Source organism: Triticum dicoccoides, chromosome 4A (assembly GCF_002162155.2).
Source record: "Triticum dicoccoides isolate Atlit2015 ecotype Zavitan chromosome 4A, WEW_v2.0, whole genome shotgun sequence".
NCBI classification, from domain to species: Eukaryota; Viridiplantae; Streptophyta; class Magnoliopsida; order Poales; family Poaceae; genus Triticum; species Triticum dicoccoides.
The window spans coordinates 737294874-737311539 of record NC_041386.1 but is presented as its reverse complement, the minus strand read 5'-3'; the positions used below and the strand labels follow the sequence as shown (position 1 = coordinate 737311539).

The 16666-nt window shown below is 41.3% G+C and overlaps 1 pseudogene; it reads right to left on the bottom strand.

Annotated features, from left to right (window-relative positions):
• Positions 1 to 3232: 3232 nt before the first annotated feature.
• Positions 3233 to 9068, bottom strand: LOC119284355 (annotated as a pseudogene).
• Positions 9069 to 16666: the final 7598 nt, after the last annotated feature.

Sequence of the window (16666 nt, the reverse complement as noted above, 5' to 3'; positions counted from 1 at the left end):
AAAACTCTCAGCTCACGGGGTGTATACATTCGACCGTTTGTGATGATCGCTCCTCCTTTCGTCCCCGAGTTCATTACACCAAAATGTCTAGCACACGGGAACGAAGGAGAAGCGACCCCCACGATAATAGTCGGGATTTTTCTTCCTCTCATATGTGGTGGAGACTCCCACTCACTGATTCCTTTTTGACATTTGCGACCGTCGGTGATGGTCGTTACACCTCCTTCCCCTAGTGCATAACAAAGGTCTAGCACCCGAAGAAGGAGAAACGACCCCCACGATAATAGTCGGGCTTCTTCGTCCTCTCTCATATATATGGTGAATACACTCCCTCGCTAATTTTTCGATCTTCGGTGATGGAGCCTCGACAGACTTAAAGTCAACCCGAAATGTCATTTAATTATTTTTCTAGAAAATCGAGGCCACTCGATATATCCTACATATTGTAGCACAAGTCATGCACGAATTCACGGAAAAATCCGGCATGACCTTTCCTAAAAAAGGACATATCGAGCGCCTGAAATTTGCCAGAACGGAAATTGACCAACACTCCGGCAAAACATAGGCCACTAGGAGGTGTAACTTGCAAACAAGGCCAGCCACTTGGGCAAGCACATATCCTTTTTTAGCAACACAAGATATACATGTTTATATCTACATCATATGAGCATTCAAACGTGATGGAGTAGTTTTCCAATTTGAGCATTCAATAAGCAAAAACAAATCGTAAAATAAATTAGTATTCAAATTAACATTCATTCAATAAGCAAAACTAAATCATCTCTTTCGTCCGTACATCGTCGAATATTATCACTAATACATCTCGAATAGTATCATACATATATCATCACAAATACAGCTAAAACCCTAGCGAACGACGGGTATCGGCGCGGGTGGTGGACACCCAAAGAGAAGGAACCATCAAAGAATCATAGCTCTAGTAAGATCCCTGAAGAACCTGCCAGTTATTGAAAAACCTGCCCTTCAACGCAACCATGTAGCGACGGACATGCTCATCCTCCTCGCTGAAACGGTGACGTACCACCTCCATGGGGTCCTCAAGCCTCCGCACCATCACTGGCCCACGGGAACGCCACCAAAGAAGGTTCAGGTCAACGACGGGCTGGCTCCTCACCAAGTTGCGCCCGCCGGAAGGTAGCACCTCCCAGTACCAGCCCGGCGGAGCCCAGTCCCAGACATGGCCCCTCTGATTAAGCAAGCCTCCTCCACCGAGTCGACGAAGAGCATGCAGGATAGGCATCATCGATGTCGATGCGAGAATAATTGCTTTAACTAAAAAAATAACAATAAATGTGGCACCTAAAACACCTAAATTCTATTAACTACACCTAATTAAAAACCTACATTTTGAATATAATTTGACCATAACTATGGTTAAAACTACATTATTCTAATATTAAACACCTAAAATACCTAAATTAAATTAACAACATGGGGTGGCTGGTCTCACCTCGATCGAGGTCGGAGGGGGGCGGTGACGGGGGCGACGACGGGGATGATGCAGGGGCTCCTTGATTTCTGCAAAAACAAAATATAAACAAAAACATTATTATCGTCATCTTAGGACTTAGTGAAACTCCATAAGCTACATTAATTATTCTATTCAAATTTACTTATAATTTGATATTCTATTCAAATTTACTTATTCAAATTTTCTAAAAAATTCCAATTCTATTCAAAAGACCTTCATTTACTCTTTTTTTTCATTTCATATTTTATTCTATTCAAATTTACTTATTCAAAATTTCAAAAAAATTCCTATTCTATTCAAAAGACCAACATTTACTTATTCTTTCCAAATTACTTATTTAAATTTTCTAAAAACAAAATATAATAAAAACCTACATTTTCCAAAAACAAAAACCTACATTTAACAAAAACTAAACCTATTTACAGAAAGGGGGAGGAGGAGGTGGGAGGAGGCCAGGAGGAGGAAGGAGGAGGAGGAGGGAGGAGGAGGCGAAGAAGGAGGGAGCAGGGACGAGGAGGAGGGGGCCGCCGGAGAGGGAGGAGGGCGGCAAGAGGAGGAGGAGGGAGGGGGGAGGCGAGGGCGGTGAGAGGAGGAGGGAGGGAGGGAGGCAGATACCTTGGGGGCGTGGGCGGCGACGTGCAGCTAGTGAGAGTGTGTAAGCGAGAGTGACGGACGCGTGCGGGCCAGTGTGGATAAGGTAAGCGTAATAGTAGCGTTGTTTAGCAAAAACCGCTACTGCTATTTAGCAGTAGCGCCCGTCAGAGGATGGCGCTATTGCCATGTACAATAGTAGTAGCGCTTTTTAATTACGAGTGCTACTAGTATACCTAGACTGCCATGCAACCAACGCTCTTCAGACATAAGCGCCACCGTTCTTTAGCGGCAGCGGTTTCTTATAAAAAGCGCTACTACTGAGCTCCTATTATAATCATTTCCGTAGTAGTGGTCATCTATTTCTTGGACCCAAGAGAACAACAACTCACTTAGGTTTTGCTTCTAATTGAGATTGGCTTCTTTTGCATTCTCCCCACTCTTTATCTTGCTCAAATTCAACAGTTCCAACCTATTACTAAGGTGTTGCAAGTCTTTGGGTTGCTCTATTCCAAGGCCATCTCCAGTATCCACAACAAATGTTGTTAATATGTAAAGGTTGTTCAGTAGACCAAAGTTTGGAGACATACTTTTGAAGCTATGGCAATGAGAAAGATAAAGATAGATGAGCTTTCTCAGTCTTGCCATGGCTTCTTGAAACTACCGCAGATTATAGCAACCTATGAGCCTCAGTGTTTGCAAGTTACACAACACACATATTGAATTTGGCAATGTAACAAAGTAAGACCTAGAGAGGTCAAGATACCGTAAATGTTTTTGCATTTATGGACTTGGGAATGAAAATTGAAGGAGGGGGACAATGCAATACTCTTAGTGATGTCGATACCTGTAGCAACACTTCTTAATCCTTGTAGTATTCCGAAGGAGATAAAAAAGTGCGGAGGTATGTTCAGCCTTTGCATAACCGGCTGAATATTTCCAATTCAGCCTCTATCACTTGCATGTGACAAACATCTTTTAACGAAGCTTTTTGCTGAGTAAGTTCTTCCATACTACCACATTCACCCGTGACATCTTTCGCTAGATCATGCATTAAATCATGCATCTTACAGTTAATAGTCACATAACGTGTTGTACCATAATTGTGTTTGCACACCTGGTTATCTTAAAGGAAGGACCTCCAAACCAACTCTTAAAAAATGAATTCTCCTTTCCGTGTTAAATCCATTGTTCCCTTCTCTTGAATAAAACCATTTGCCATCCATAGTTGGATCAACTCGTCCTTATCCATCTCATAGTCCTTGGGGAAAACTGCTAAGAATGCTAAACATTGCTTCATTTCATATGATAGGTGTTTGTATCTCAACTTTAGGATGTACATGATTTCATCTTTCTCTCCAACATTATCACTAATATATTTTCTTCGATGGCCTTCCATTCTTGTACTTGCTGATATCACTAGTAGAAAACAGGGCTTTGGTCCCAGCTCAATGCACCCTTTAGTCCCGGTTGCATTACGAACCGGGACTAATGTGAGCATTAGTCCCGGTTCAAACGACTAGGGCGTCGGGAAAGCATTAGTACCGGTTCAAATGGGACCTTTAGTCCTGGTTCACCGGGACTAAAGGGTGCGATGCCCTTTAGTCTCGGTCTGTGTCTCAAACCGGGACTAAAGATTAGACCTTTAGTCCCGGTTTGAGACACCAACCGAGACTAAAGGGTGTGATGCCCTTTAGTCCCGGTTTGTGTCTCAAAAACCGGGACTAAAGGGGTCTCGAGTTTTTTTGTTTGTTTTTTCATTTGTTTTTTTTCAGTTTCTGTTTTAAATTGCTTATATCTTTTAGGATATTTGATGTTTTTGAGTGATTCTTTTTGCATTAGATTCAAAATTTTATCTAGTTTCTATTTGTGCCATTAGTTTTCAAATTTGAATGATTTAAATATCAATTTGTTCAAATTTACTTTAAAGCCTAGATTCCGAACAATTTGAGTTTAAAAATAGTTTTTAATTTAATTCTTTTTGCTCCTAGTCACATGTCAGATTGTTGTCACAGTAAGATTTATTTGGTTATTTTTAGAATAATTTTAATTAGGATTTTAACTAAAATAGTACTGCTTTCCTTATATAGTTGTTTTAGTCCTTTAATTGTTGTTTTCAATTATTTTTAGTTAAAAAGTAATTCGTTTTGCCACTTTAATAGAACTGACTCTGGCTTGGTTAACCTTAGTTGTGACTCTGGCTGGGACGATGGTAGCAGATGTAGTCGACGGTAGGATTGGATGGACACCGTCCCGGACTAAAGGGGTTCAAACTCTCACAGTAAGATTAATTTGCTTATTTTTAGAATAATTTTAATTAGGATTTTAATCAAAATAGTACTGGTTTGCTTATATAGTTGTTTTAGTCCTTTAATTGTTGTTTTCAATTATTTCGAGTTAGAAAATAATTATTTTTGCCACTTTAATAGAACGTGACTCTGGCTTGGTTAACCCTAGTCGTGACTCTGGCTGGGACGGTGCTAGCAGATGTAGTCGACGATAGGATTGGATGGACACCATCCCAGACTAAAGGGGTTCAACCCCCCCCCCCCCATGTATCGCCATTTCAATTTTCAAAAAAACAAAAGAAATGATAAAAACTTTAAAAATTAAAATCCTTCGAGATGTAGTTATGTTAGTACATCTACTAGTTAGGAAAATTTAAAACTTAAATTTGGACATGTTTTGCAAACAATGTTATGAAAAAGTAAAACGACTTATTCAAGAAATATTAGTGTTACTAAATAATTATTGGTTTTAAGAATAATAGTTTCGAACTCATACAGTGAAACTGTGACTTCATGCTCAAGTTCAACTCCTAAGGGTTAATAGGATTGACAGCTTACTATTGTCAGGAAAAAACAAGCGCATACTTGGAAACGAGGGGGAATAGAACTTGGAAGTTAAGCGTGCTCAGACTGGAGTAGTGAGAGGAGAGCGGCCAAGAAGTTAGATGATTTGGAATGATGAGGGGTGATTAGAGATTAGAGATTAAATTGAGCAGTGATGAGGGGTGATTAGAGATTGAATTATCAAATAATTCAGAAAATTGAAAATTAGGAAAAAATTTAAAAAAAAATCATTTTTTTTCAGAAAAATATCGAAAAAAATTCAAAAAAGGTGGAGCTTCAGACGACGGCCACGTGGATCCCCTTTATTCTCGGTTCGTAAGCGAACCAGGACTAAAGGTTTTGGGCTTTAGTCCCGGTTCCAGGGCCTAAAGGGCCTCTGGAACCGGGACTAAATGCTTGTTTTCTACTAGTGTATGAACCCACCAATCCGCCCATTGTCTTGAGAGCAAGAGGCAGCCCCTGCATTTGTTCACAATACGTCTACCAATGTTGACTAACTCTGCTTGCTCCTGCCCTACGCCATTTCTATACACTTTCTGTGCAAACACTTCCCATGAATCTTGTTCATTCATACATGCTATCTTATGGGGTCAAAGGGTCTGCATTATAGAGGCCACTTTCTGGATTCGAGTTTTAACTAGTATTACACTTCCTGGTCCACTAAAAAGAACACAAAAGTGGCTTCAGGACATCCTCCCACTTACTCTCATCTTCGTTCCATACATAATCAAGCACGGGCATAAACCTATTTTGGCCAATGACCAGAACACAAAGTGACTTTGACCTCACTAGGGAACTTTGTATCCTATCAACCTATTAATTCAGATACATATGAATTAAATTAGCACACTAGAAATTAATTGAATCTTTTATGAAGCATAACTTAGAATTAGAAAGTGCACAAACCACACTTTGTATGACTTTTCCATGTTGCTCTCGCCGTTGCAAACGACTCAATGTTGGGCAGAAGAGAAATAACTTCAGATCAAACAGACACATGATGCATAAACCCAATGACTATCATTCCTCAGCAAAATATAAATCTGCAAAACAATATTTTGGTTAAATGAGTGGATCATTTTCACTGGAAATGAAATCATTTCCTTAAGCCAGCATTTACCCTCTCGAGAAATTTTATTTCTGCTACTTCTTTCCTATGATAGTCATCAATGAACCCATATGCACATTTGCCATCAAGAATCTTCACCTGTTTTGGTGTCAAAATGAAAAATCAGCTAGTCTTTATTAGCACAACAAATTGTTATCTACTACCCCCTTAAAAGCACGATAAGCAGAGAACCAAATACATCTCAGCCATATAATCACATTGATCTACTACTCCTAATTGTTTCAACTGATTAAACACGTTTACACACTAATTACCCACCATGCCACTTCCTCTTTCTAATTCTAATTGTAATCTGACCAAAAACTAACTGCTACCCTACACCACCACTACCCCCCACCTACCGAATGGTAATGCTGCTTCTCGGTCGCTGCTCGGTCCCTCGCCCTCACGGAAGCCCGCTGCTTGGTCGCCACCAATGGAAGCAGATTCCAAGGTTATCAAAAGTTTTGACTGGGTTCAACAAATAGAAATAAAAAATGACTGGGTTGCTATAGTGGCTAAATCAGAGAGTTTTTTTATAGAACGTTGGAGATCTATAGTGTGGCTACTGAGAAGTTCAGAAACTTTGCTTGAGTATCAACAAGCTCAACAAACTAACATGATGAAAGAAAAGGGTGTACTAGATGAAACTGCTGAAACTTTCAACAATTTAGTGAGGACAAAGGGCCACTACTAAAAGTCCAGCTAGTACCGAGAAAGGTAGCAAGTTCATGAAGAATGATGGGTCAGTTGTTGCATGAATGAGCAGGAGATATTATCCAAAGCTCGAGAAAAAGTAATTCTCGGTAAAGAAATGGGGAGTGCACATGTTTCTTGGAATGTGTATTTAATTTTTTCTACACATATTCATCTTACGAATGCTAACACGTGCATTGCACATCCACCATTACTAGTAAAGGAAAGTGTGCATACCACAGTCGGCGGATCAATGATCAAGCTGTCGAACTTCTTCTGTTATTTCTAGTTAAAGATCATAGTCTTAAGGACAAAATTCACAAATCCATCGGTTACTTCTCTTATTTCCTTTAACGAATTTACAAATTCTTCTTAAGTTACAAAAGCACCACGAATTTGAAGCTTCGGATCGCCATTATTTTCTCCTTCCAGCACATGATTCCTGTATGTGCCTTCATATTTATCAAGCAATTTCCTATTGTATCTCTCAGGACATCCAGAAAAGAAATGGTCACGGGCATTATTTGCCAATTTGCGATGGCAAACAGGTGGACCAGCCTTAAATTTTTAACCCCCGTCTACAGGTAAAGCCTTGTTTGGTGCATTCCGAGTGCTAGGACTTGTACATTGCAGGAGTATCATGTTAGCCGTTGGACATTCAAAAATAAACGAGTCTTCATATGTAGTCCACACATATAAACTACATTCAAATATATAAGTATAGATAAGCCCAAATAGGTTACTACTAGTAAATCAACAAATACATAACTTTGATGTTACATTCAAAATGTGAAGACATCCCACACAATTGTTAATCTTATTCTGTTTGAATTTCTCTATATACTTAACAACATAAGTAGTAAAAAACCCACACCAATCCAAATTCTTTATTTTGGACTCGGTCAGATTTTGAAAAAAAAAACTAGTATCTCCTTCCCATGTCTGGAACAAACTAGAAATACATTCAGTATAGCACTCATGAAATAGATAGGGAAATCATCATCAGATGTGTTTTCTTGCTTGTTACTTTATTCCAAAGGGTGCTCTTACTCATATCAACTAGCTCACTGAATCTTGTATTCCTTCCATAGTTTAAAACATTTTTGTATTTGCTTATTTCAAAGTCTCCATTCTGCTCAAAAGTTTTGCCACAGAGGGAAGATTATAGCAGCCCCTAAAATAGTTTTTCAATGGACATGTTCCCGAAAACTAAGTTTCAGAACACTAGAATTAGCATCATAATCAAAATTGCAAACCATAAATTATGTAATCTCATGTGCCAACGGATTACATGTCAAAGACAAAACCCATGTGCATATCATTCACAATCTTCTTCCGTTCATCTGAAAGGTGTTTGAGCATTGTGAAAACAAGATTGGGGTGGCAAAAGTGTGAAAATTCCCGGCCATCTTCCGCTAACTCTTTCGGAGATGACATAATTCTATAGCGACCATGTGAGTAGCTAAGATAGCGACTGCTATCATTTGAAATAGGGCACCATCTAAACGGTGTCTTATTCATCTTCGCTACTTGACCTTTATTTTGTTGAAAATTTTTACCTACCAAACCAAGATCGAAGTGAACGAACCGGTGTTCCGACGGTAAAATCCTGAACCATGAAGCTTACTGGTTTGATTGCTAGTCCGACCCATGCATCCAAGTGGCATGGCCATATTCGAAAAGCTCTTTCAAATAGAAATTCAACAATATAATGTTTCATAGAATCATAACATATATTTTTATGTTTTAGTAGTCTAGAGTGGTCAATGTCTGACTCAAAATACGAAGGGACCCAGTAAACACGGATAGAGGTAGTATTAGATATTGGAACGAAATCATTTTTCCAAGGGATCACTTTTTTTTCTTTAGTCTTTTTTTCAGTTGCCACATAGGTGCCCGCCCAAGGGATGATGGTGCCTGCGGATAACTCTTTGAAGTCAGCATCCTATTTTACTCCAAACAAAATATGGCGGGGCGTGATATGCTTCTTCTTATCTTCTTAGAGTTGTACTTTGGCCACTGTTATGATCTCTTTGGCCATGTACTCTATGACCGGTGTTAAAAGCACGCCTGCAGTTATTGTTTGCCGCTCGATGTTGGTGTGCTTCTTCAATCTGCAATGGGTATGAGCGATGGAAAACTGAAAATTCACACAGTTTACAAACATCAATTCCATGTAAATTAGTGACAATAAACATTCTAATAAAGGACAAAAAAGTTCCATGCAAACTTAGAGAGAAGAATCAATATAAATGAGGAAAGTAATCCGGCAGACCAGCACGCCCCCGCGTGAGTGGGACAGGCAGAGCTTATTGCGGGCGGCGGCCATCCTCTTTGGACCACAGGAGGATCATAGTTTGCAATTTTGATTATGATGCTACTTCTGGTGTTCCGAAACTTAGGAAAAGTTTTCAGGAACATGTTCATTGAAAAACTATTTTAGGGACTGCTATAATCTTCTCTTTGGGGCAAAACTCTTGAGCACAATGGAGACTTTGAAATAAACAAACACAAAAATGTTTTACACTATGCAAGGAATACAAGATTTAGTGAGCTAGTTGATATGAATAAGAACACCCTTTGGAATAAAGTTACAAGCAAGAAAACACATCTGATGATGATTTTCCTATCTATTTTATGAGTGTTATACTGAATGTATTTCTAGTTTGTTCCAGACATGGGAATAAGATACTACTTTTTTGCAAAATCTGATCAAGTCCGAAATAAAGAATTTGGATTGGTGCGGTTTTTTTACTACTTATCTTGTTAAGTCAAGTATATAGAGAAATTTAAACAGAATGAGCTTAATAATTGTGCGGGATGTCTTCACATTCTAAATGTAATTTTCGAAGTTATGTATTTGTTGCTTTACTAGCAGTAACTTGTTTGGGGCATATCTATACTTATACATTTGAATGCAGTTTATATGTGTGGACTACATATAAAGACTTGTTTATTTGTGAATGTCCAACGGCTAACATGATACTCCTGCAATGTACAAGAGCTAACACTCGAAAGACACCAAACAAGGCTTTACCTGTAGACGAGGGTTAAAAATTTAAAGCTGGTCCACCTGTTTGCCATCGCAGATTGGCAAATAATGCCCATGGTCATTGCTTTTCTGGATGCCTTGAGAGATACAATAGGAAATTGCTTGATAAATATGAGGGCACATATAGGAATAATGTGCTGGAAGGAGAAAATAATGGCAAACCAAAGGTTCAAATTTGTGATGCTTTGGTAACTTAAGAAGAATTTGTAAATTCATTGGAAATAAGAGAAGTAACCGATGGATTTGTGAATTTTGTCCTTAAGACTATGATCTTTAACTAGAAATCATAGAAGAAGTTCGACAGCTTGATCATTGATTCGCCGACTGTGGTATGCACAATTTCCTTTACTAGTAATGGTGGATGTGCAATGCACGTGTTAGCATTCGTAAGATGAATATGTGTAGAAAAAATTAAATAAACATTCCAAGAAACATGTGCACTCCCCATTTCTTTATCGAGAATTACTTTTTGTCGAGCTTTGGATAATATCTCCCGCTCATTCATGCAACAACAGACCCATCATTCTTAACTTGCTACCTTTCTTGGTACTATCTGGACTTTTAGTAGGGGCCCTTTGTCCTCACTAAATTGTTGAAAGTTTCAGCAGTTTCATCTAGTACACCCTTCTCTTCCATCATGTAAGTTTGTTGAGCTTGTTGATACTCAAGCAAACTACTCTGAACTTCACACTAGCCACACTGTAGATCTCCAACATTCCATCAAGAAACTTTCTCTGATTTAGCCACTATAGCAACTCAGTCATTTTTTTATTTCTTTTTGTTGAACTCAGTCAAAACTTTTGATAACATTGGAATCTGCTTTCACTGGTGGTGATCGAGAAGCGGGCTTCCATGAGGGGGAGGGACCGAGCGGCGACCGAGAAGCAGCGTCACCGTTCGGTATGGGGGGGGGGGTGCAAGGTAGCAATTAGTTTTTGCTCAAATTACAATTAGAATTAGAAAGAGGCGGTGGCATGGTGGGTAATTAGTGTGTAATCGTGTTTGATCAGTTGAAACGATTGGGAGCATTAGATCAATGTGATTGGATGGCTTAGATGTATTTGGTTCTTCACTTATCGTGTTTTTATGGGGGTAGTAAATAACAATTTTCTGTGCCAATAAAGATTAGCTAATTTTTCATTTTGACACCAAAACAAATGAAGATTCTTGATGGCAAATGTGCAGATGGGTTCATTGATGACTATCTTAGAAAATAAGTAGCAGCAAAAAAACTTCTTGAGAAGGTAAAGGCTGAATAATGATAGTCACTGGGTTTTATGCATCTTGTCTCTGTTTGATCTGAAACTATTTCTCCTCTGCCCAACATTGAGTCACTTACAACGGTGAGAGCACCATGAAAAGGTCATACAAAATGTGGTTGGTACACTGTCTAATTCTAAGTTATGCTTCATAAAAGATTCAATTAATTTCTGTCCAACTAATTTAATTCATATGTATCTGAATTAATAGGTTTTTTTATGATTTCATATGCTTCATAAAAGAATTAACATGTTGATAGGTTTCAAAATTCCCTGGTGAGGTTAAAGTCGAAATATTTTACAAAAGCAGCAGGCAGGAAGAAGGCATCAAAATCACAAAGTTTGCTAGTTAGTTTAGAAGAAATCACTTCTTTTCATATGGTATTGCCAGATGAGTCTAAAGTCGATATGTGAGTCCACACAACAACTTCCTATATTTTAATTAGTAAAATGCCGGAGTTGGTATTTACTTCCTAAATCTCATCGAAGAACACAACGAATTTGATATCAAACAGTGTGAATTGGTAATTAATGAGAGTGAATTGGTAATTAATGTTAGTTTCTATGTTGATAATGGTGCTAAATTTGTAATACCTTTTTCTGTACTTGTAGACCCATGGCAAATTGTTCGCTGAAAAGAAGAGGCTAGCAGATATGCTGGTGTTCCATGGGTGGAATATTCTCCATTCCAGTTTAGTGGTAAGTTGAATCATATCCATGATCCACGTCAATCGAAGGCGGAGGCATACATGCCATTCATTCATTGAGATAACACTGAATATTGGAGGAACTTGAGAGGAACGACACTAACAAAGACTCACTTGAGATCAAAGGAAAAAACCCAAAAGGTAAGTCAAATTGTATCCATCATCCCCGAAAGTTGAACCCTGGATGTTTCAGATTGTAACTTTGTTAAGCTGCAGGAAGTAGGGCGCGCAAAGCCGCAAGATGGGCACGTGACAATAGAGAAGGAGAATGATAAGGACGAGGAGGAGGAGCCGCCGCCGGTAGGCGACGCACCACCGCCTCTAGACACTCCGCATCCGAATATTCTTCGCATTCGGAGTGGGACAAAGGAGGACAATGCATGCATTTCTTAATAATTTGTTATGACGTTATATCACATACGTTCTTCCCGCGATAAGACGCCACGGACCTCCGCATTGAGCTACCGGAGAAGCCACCTCGTGATGGCTATTGTCGAGTAATCTAGTATATCGAACGACTAAATTAGATCGGATGATGTGGCTCAAGGAGAAGCAAGAGAATTCCTGGTAACCCTGGGAAGCATGTTTTTTTGTTTCCAAATCAACTTAAGGAGATCCTTTAAATCCAGAGAAATAAGAGTAGACAAATTCCTTGGAGTAGCATACATATAACAGGCAATGAATTTGCAGCACTAAAATACACATAGCAAAAACGTACTATAATATACTTGCACAGTGCACACAGTCAAAGAACACTTTCCCAGTTTTTTTCTATTTCAGACATTTTTTGAAAATTACCGAACAAATTTTGAAAATGGTATCATTTTTAAATTTTGTGAACGAATTTTGGAAACATGAACATCTTTAAATATCAAAAAATGATATATTGAAAGAATATTGAGAAGGGGGGCATTTTCACAAATTCTAAATAATTTCTGAAAATGCAAACATTTTTTGAAATCTTGAATTATTAGAAAGTTGGTTTATACATGGTACGTGTTAAAATACCAACATTTGGGGGTCAAGAGATGTAGGTTTTATACCTGCTACGTGGGACAATATTTACTTTAGGGGGTCAAGAGAAAGTTATTTTTTTCACTGGCACGCTATATAATACCAACTAAATTACCTCACAACATCAATTACTGGAAATGATCCGGCATCCAGATCATTCCAATATGCCTAGATGTGTATGATCGACACCCGCCTCGATTCACGTACCCTAAGTTGCTGTGGTTGTCGTGTCACGTACTAGTCTCGCCGTCCATCGTCGCTACGCCTCGACTCACGTACCCTAAGACAATGCGACTGTCATGTCACTTGCTTGTCTCTTGATGCGATGGCACGTTTGGCACCGGTGCATCATGGGTTGGGTGCCTCCCGCATAACCGACACACCCTCCAGGGACGGACCGTTTCGATCTCTTACACAAACATGGAAAGAATGTAAAGGTTTTACATTTTTTCTGAATTTTATATAAATTTTCTTACAAAACTGGCTTAAATGAGACCAAACGGTCCGTCCCTAAGAAATTCATTTTTTCGAACATGCAGCGAGATTTTTGGATTTTTATGATATTTTTCAATTCTTGAGTATTTTCTGAATTGCTGATTTTCTTTCAATTCATGAACATTTTTAAATACACAAACTATTTAAAAAATATGGAATTTTTGTTTTCCTGAACATATGTTTTCAAAATTGTGAACATTTTTTTAATAAGAAATTCATTTCAAGATTTTGGGATAAGCTAAATGTATATAACATTTATATAAGCTAAATGATAAATTATCGAAATCACAAACTTTGATGTTCATTCTTTGAACTGGCAAAATTTTGTTCAATTTCATTAACATTTCATTAACTCATTGTCAACCTTATTGAGGGAGTTCCGGACTAGGGGGTGTCCGGATAACCGAACTATCATCATCGGCCGGACTCCAAGACTATGAAGATACAAGATTGAAGACTTCGTCCCGTGTCCGGATCAGACTTTCCTTGGCGTGGAAGGCAAGCTTGGCGATACGGATATGTAGATCTCCTACCTTTGTAACTGACTCTGTGTAACCCTAGCCCTCTCCGGTGTCTATATAAACTGGATGGCCTTAGTCCATAGGACGAACAACAATCATACCATAGGCTAGCTTCTAGGGTTTAGCCTCCTTGATCTCGTGGTAGATCTACTCTTGTAACCCACATCATCAATATTAATCAAGCAGGACGTAGGGTTTTACCTCCATCAAGAGGGCCCGAACCTGGGTAAAACATCGTGTCCCTCGTCTCCTGTTACCATCCGCCTAGACGCACAGTTTGGGACCCCCTACCCGAGATCCGCCGGTTTTTACACCGACATTGGTGCTTTCATTGAGAGTTCCTCTATGTCGTCACCGATAGGCTCGATGGCTTCTTCGATCATCATCAACGACACAGTCCAGGGTGAGACCTTCCTCCCCGGACAGATCTTCGTATTCGGCGGCTTTGCACTGCGGGCCAATTCGCTTGGCCATCTAGAGCAGATCGAAAGCTACGCCCCTGGCCGTCAGGTCAGATTTGAAAGTTTGAACTTCACGGCTGACATCCGCGGGGACATGATCTTCGACGGATTCGAGCCACAGCCGAGCGTGCCGCACTGTCACGTCGGGCATGATTTAGCTCTGCCGCCAGACAGTACCCTGGAGGCCGCACTCGAGCCCGCTCCGATCCTCAATTCGGAGCCGGCCGCGCAGATCGAGGACGGATGGCTAGACATCGCCTCGGGTGCTGCAACCTCTACGGCGATAGAGCCGAACACTGACTTTGTCCCTCATAAAGCCCGTGACTCCAAGGTGCCGGACTCCTCGCCGGACTCCGAAACCCCCGCGCCCGCCCTGATCGAATCCGATTGGGCGCTGGTCATGGAGTTCACTGCAGCGGACGTCTTTCAACACTCACATATCGGCGACATCTTGAGTTTGCTAAAATATCTCTCGTTATCAGGAGAGCCCTGGCCGGACTGCGGTCAGGACGGTTGGGATGCGGACGATGAAGAAATTTAAAGCCCACCCACCACCCACTTGGTAGCCGTTATCGATGACTTAACCGACATGCTAGACTACGACTCCGAGGACATCAACGGTATGGACGACGATGCCGGAGACGACCAAGAACCAGCGCCCACCGGGCACTGGACAGCCACCTCATCCTATGACATATACATGGTGGATATCCCAAAAGATGGGAATGGCGAAGGAACAGAGGAGGATGACCCCTCCAAAAATCAGCCCAAGCGCCGGCGTCAGCGGCGCGACTCTAAATTCCGCCACAGCAAGAATGAAGACTCCGGCACCGGAGACAATACTACACCGGACAGTGCCGAAGACAACCCGCTCCAGCAAGATGCAGCCCAGGAGGACGGAGACGCCAGCCCTCATGAGAGAGCGGCAGAAGAAGAGGTAGAGGATTATATGCCTCCCTCCGGAGACGAAGCAAGCCACGACGACGATGAATTCGTCGTGCCTGAGGATCCCATCGAACAAGAGCGTTTTAAACACAGGCTTATGGCCACGGCGAACAACCTCAAGAAAAAGCAGCAACAACTTAGAGCTGATCAAGATCTGCTAGCCGACAGAAGGACTGAAGTCCTCACGGCCGAAGAGCATGAGCTCGTACTCCCCTCCAAAAGCTACCCTAAACGCAAGTTGCTCCCCCGATTAGAGGAGGAGGCTTACGAACCCGCATCACCAGGAGACAATACGGCTGACCGACCACCCCGTGGTCGCGATAGAGTGGCCTCTAGGCCCTTCACCAGACCCGTACCCCGGCATCGCTCGAAAAGCACACGGCCACAGGGGAACACTCCGGACTTGCGAGATATATTGGAGGATAAGGAAAGACAATCAAGATCGATCTATGGATCGCGTGGGCGTCCCAAGATACATGACGACAATCGTCGCGCCGGACACAGTAAGACCGGCCGGGCCGAACAAAATAGACCAAGCTCCCTTGAGCTCCGTTGTGATATCGCCCAGTACATAGGCGCCGCACACCCACTATGCTTCACAGATGAACTAATGGATCATCAAATCCCCAAAGGGTTTAAACCCGTCAATATTGAATCCTACGATGGCACAACAGACCCCGCGGTTTGGATTGAAGACTATCTCCTTCACATCCACATGGCCCGCGGTGACGATCTTCACGCCATCAAATACCTCCCCCTCAAGCTTAAAGGACCAGTCCGGCATTGGCTCAACAGCTTGCCAACAGAGTCAATTGGGAGTTGGGAGGACCTGGAAGCCACATTCCTCGATAACTTCCAGGGCACTTATGTGCGACCACCAGACGCTGATGACCTAAGCCACATAATTCAGTAGCCAGACGAATCGGCCAGGCAATTTTGGACACGGTTCTTAACCAAAAAAAACCAAATCGTCGACTGTCCGGATGCGGAGGCCCTCGCGGCCTTCAAGCATAACATCCGTGACGAGTGGCTTGCCCGGCACCTGGGACAGGAAAAGCCGAAATCCATGGCAGCCCTCACATCACTCATGACCCGCTTCTGCGCGGGTGAAGACAGGTGGCTAGCACGTAGCAATAACCTCAGCAAAAATTCTGGCACTCCGGACTTCGAGGATCGAAATGGCAGGCCGCATCGCAACAAAAACAAACGCCGCATTAACGGCGATCATATTGAGGATACGGCAGTCAATGCCGGATTCAAAGGCTCTAAACCCGGTCAGCAGAAAAAGCCATTCAAAAGAACTACTCTGGGTCCGTCCAATTTGGACCGAATACTCGACCGCTTGTGCCAGATACACGGCACCCTCGAAAAGCCAGCTAACCACACCAACAAGGACTGTTGGGTATTCAAGCAAGCACGCAAGTTAATTGCTGAAAACAATGACAAGGGGCTACATAGCGATGACGAGGACGA